The sequence below is a fragment of the Serinus canaria genome, chromosome 1A, assembly GCF_022539315.1.
Source record: "Serinus canaria isolate serCan28SL12 chromosome 1A, serCan2020, whole genome shotgun sequence".
Taxonomy (NCBI): Eukaryota; Metazoa; Chordata; class Aves; order Passeriformes; family Fringillidae; genus Serinus; species Serinus canaria.
This window is the reverse complement of record NC_066314.1, coordinates 40,010,316-40,014,926: the sequence shown is the minus strand read 5'-3', so window position 1 is coordinate 40,014,926 and position 4,611 is coordinate 40,010,316.

Sequence of the window (4,611 nt, the reverse complement as noted above, 5' to 3'; positions counted from 1 at the left end):
GTAAACCAAATAATATCATAAGAAAAGCACATCTACAGAGAATTAAGCTAACAATCTACTCCTTAGTTTGTGATTTCAATTCCACAACAGAACACCTCACACTGCTCTCAGGTGCAGAGTAGTGCCCAAGCTAAAGCAATAGCCCCAAAAAAAGAACTAACCTAACAAGGTCTTCAGAGCCACCAAACCTTGGTCTGGCATCTCAGTCCCTACAAATTTCACTATCACCCCTGAAAATTGCATTTAAGTTTGGCTTTTGAGTCACAAGCCCTGTATAGTTGAATATCTCTCATTTTGAAAGTTTAAACTGCATTGCTAAAATCACTCTTCAAGGTCTAGGTCAAAGAAAATTCTCACCATAAAAACATAAATTCCTTGATACATCATTTGTCTACCAGTAAGGGGAAACTAAATTAGAGTATTCTGTAAAGAAAGCATTCTACAATGTCATCAGTGTAAATATTGCTTATGTTGATTTCTGTGTACAGAAAATAGTGCTTATTTTCAGGTAAATAAGAGTTAAAAATTCCCTGCATTTGTAAATGCATATTCAGAAAAATATAATTTGAGAAAGTTCTATGCCCAAATTGAATCATAATAGTCTTTTTCTAATATTCATATAGTACTTAGGATGCAAAATAATATCTAGAATCCAAAATAAATTTTTCTACAGTGTGTTACTTTTAAACTAGCATTTTTACATAGCTAGTTTAAAAGTACAAAGCTACATTTGTACTTTGTTTGAAAATACTCATTTTCAAACATTTCTTCATCACAAATTCTAATAATATGGATTTAGTCAAAGTGTACAACCAGTAAGCTTGATTCTAAAACTCATGTCAAAATATTTCTGTCATAATGTGACCAATTTAACAACTTGGGATCTCATATCTCTACCTATGTAAAATGCCTGGGTGAGAAATGGAATTTTTTCAGTTGCTGCAAAATTAAGAGTTTAAACTAAGGTTCTTCTTTGGAAATGATGGACAGAACAGGTATTCACAACCAAACTTATCACATCCCTGCAGAGGAATCTAAATAACAATGATGGGCTGGATGACACTGTGTTAGGTAAATCATGTCTGTGAAGCAATTGTGATACATTGTGTATTTTTGCATTTAGTATAGCAAAACCAACCAACAAACCAACCCCCCTAAAACCAAACCAAACCAAAAAAACCAAACCAACAGCTGAATTTCATGAGTTAGCTAGTTTGATATTTGAAGGAATTCTGAAGTTTTCTACTCCAAACTAAAGGCACCACTGCAAATTTGAACTTGGTCTACATAAACACAGAGGTTAAGTAATTCTGTAACTAACATTTTAGTTTCAGAGGAGCCAAGAGTAAGACATTAGGAAACTTATTACAGAAGTTTGTGGACTTATGCAATGAGTAAGTACAGAGTGTCCTTAAGCAAAATATGCAAAAATTTAGATAGCTTGCTAGAGTCTTCAAGCAAAATTGGTGGTGTAACTCTTGGTGGCAAAGGCAGCTTGGCTAATGAGAATGATTAAAATTGAGCACATCTCAACAATCAAACTTCTATTTCTGGAAGTGTAGCTGGAGACAGCTAAGGGAGGAAAAAGCCATATTATTTCCATCCCAGAATACCAAGAAGTAATATGCGTGACAGATTCTAATACATTTTTCTAAGACTTTCCTTGGTAATTTTTGACAATGGATAAATTAAGAATAGTAAATATGTCTGAAAATAAATATATTTAAGATAAACAGTGGGACTACTCATTTGACTTCAATCATATGCTGATTTTTCTATCAAAGTGAAAGAAAAAGTAGTCAAAGATAAATAAAAGTTGGTAAGCTCTGTATGGATTTGCTAAGGATAATTCATGCATACTAGCTTCATATTTTTATTGAATAAACTAATATTTTCCTTTAATTATAGGAAATGCTGTCATAAATTTATCAATTGTTTGCTATACTATCAGAAGCCCTAATTGCACTGTTCCTCATGCTTTTCTGTAAACATCTAGCACACAGCACTGCTGAAGGCAGGTACTGTCCAGATGGACCTTTGTTCTGGTCCTGTATTTACATGGGCACTGTACTGTGCCACAGGGGAGCTACTTGTGTTTCTCACAGATGTAACAGATTAACACAGGACTAACACTTCTCTATCACAGTACCACAGTAAACTATCACAGGCCTGCTCCTTTTAAGGCTCAAGCTAATATCTTTTCATGATGTGCATGACTAATATGCTCTGAGGTTAGTTTTGTATCATCTTTCATTGCTGTAAAAACCCTCAGTTTTTTACCCTACTAAAACAAAAGGAGGGAACAATGGAGTGACCCTCCCAAAATACATAATGATACATAAAACAGAAAGGCAGAAAGCATTATAAAAACCTTTTGGCACAAGAAAAATTAATGATGAATAAGTGTGACTGTTCAAAGAAGGTTTCAAACCATCACAGGAGAGAAGTTCTAGAGAAACTTCAGCAAGATGCAGTAGTGAAACCTAAGTAGTTTTAAGAATGAACATGATAAATATAGGGGCAGGTTTATACAGGCAGGTTAACTAGGATATCACAGAACTGGATTTGCTAATGCCAGTTGTCCCCTCCAGTCTCTTAGTCCTGTGAGCGAAACACATCCTGATCCTCACTCCCTGCCCTTAAGTGAAGGTCAACAATTAAATAGTAATTCTATTAATGTACTATAGGCTTACATATCCTCATTGCTTTATGACTGCAATGTATTAAAATAAAATTATTTCACATGAATTGTTTGTGCCTTTTGACACAAGGGTCAAGATGTGGTTGATTCATAACGGCTTCAGCTTGAGGCATATGGAATACACCAGTCCTTTGTAAACAGATTTTAAACAAAATTCCATGCAGGAGAAAAAAGTAATTTCCACCCTTGCCCATCAATAACCAAAAATGACAGAGTATGTGTAAGACATGGGCAAAATCTAACATGGATTTTATATTGTTATAGAATAACCCAGTTATTAGGCTGCAAGTAGAGAACGATAGCTTCTGGGGGCAGTGATGACTCACAGGATTGCACACATTAGTGGAGCCTTACATTTGCCTTTGCCAGTCCTGGGATTAAGAAATATGCCTGGGTTTTCTAAGCCCAGAACCTGTCATCACATGACATATGTTAAAATACTCTGGCAAGCTGGATTGCCCTGAAATCTTACGAGACAAGAGACATTTTGCAACTTTTTTTAAACCACTTTTCTTCAAACCACTTTTCTTCATGCAATGTACAGATTAACACAGCTCATGTTATCTTAGATCCATGAATTGTAGAATTCATTTTGAGGACACTAGGATTCCATTCTGGCTCACCTCCTTATGCAATGATAAAAAACCCCAAGGCATAGCAAAATTTTATACTTAAAAAAATTTACCTAGCTTAAACATAAGGAACAATTCTGAGTATCATGTGCACTTTTAGGCAGGAATTAACATGAAGGCCATTCTGAACTGAGACCTCAATATAATATTTAAAATGTGACACGTTCTACAAGCAAAAATAATTTTTAGATGACTACTCTCCAAACTTTAAAAAACAGAACAAACTTCCTGACATCATTTTACCTTCATTCAGGACATAGTACATCTATGAACAGATCACTGTGCTCACCTGTATGTTGAACTGCCATGTGATGCCTATGTGTGTGTATATATAATGGTTTACATTAATAGTTTATCTTAATTTAAAATGTACTAAACCTGAGCATATGGCAATTTGAAAATATTAGATGTCCATGTAAACATTTTATTTTTTGAATGCTGTGTTGCAATACAGATCTATTTTTGATGTAAAAAACCTAACTCAGTAAACTGCTGGCTTCTTAATTTTCAAAGTAAGTATTTTTTAGCACAGCTGTAGCAATGACACTCATGGCTGAGATCTTGTTTTTCTTCTATTTTCTGGAGCAGAGCACTTGTTATTCTCCCTACATCCTGTTATTCTCCCTACATATAACAGCCTTCCTTATGCTGGAGACTGCACATCTGGATGCAGCACTCCAGGTGGGGTCTCATGAGAACTGAGGAGTGGGTCAGAACCACCTCTATCACCCTGCTGGCCACACTGCTTTTGATACAGCCTGGGATGCAGTTGGCCTTCTGGGCTGCAAACTCTCATTGCCATTTATGTCACTCTCCTCATCCACAAACACCCCCAAGTCCTTTCTCTGGGGCTCATGTTGATCCATTCTCCACCCAGCCTGTGTTTATGCTTTGGATTGCCCTGATCCTGGTGCAAGACCTTGCATCTGGCCTTGCTGAACTTCATGAGGTTTGCATTGTCACAGCTGTCCAGGTCCCTCTGGATGGCATCCCTTCCCTCCAGCATGTCCATCACACCACACAGCTTGCTGCCATCTGCAAACTTGCTCAGGGTGCACTCGATCCCATTGTCCATGCCACCAGCCAAGATGTTAAGCAGTGCCAGTCCCACTACCAACCCCTGAGGGGAACCCCACTGGTCTCCACTTGGACACCAAGCTGTTGGCTGCAGCTCTGGGCAGCCAATTCCTTATCCACAGAGTTTTCCAGCACCAAATCTGTCTCTCCAGTTTGGAGAGTAGAATTCATGCAGGACAGTGTCAAATGCTTTGTACAGTT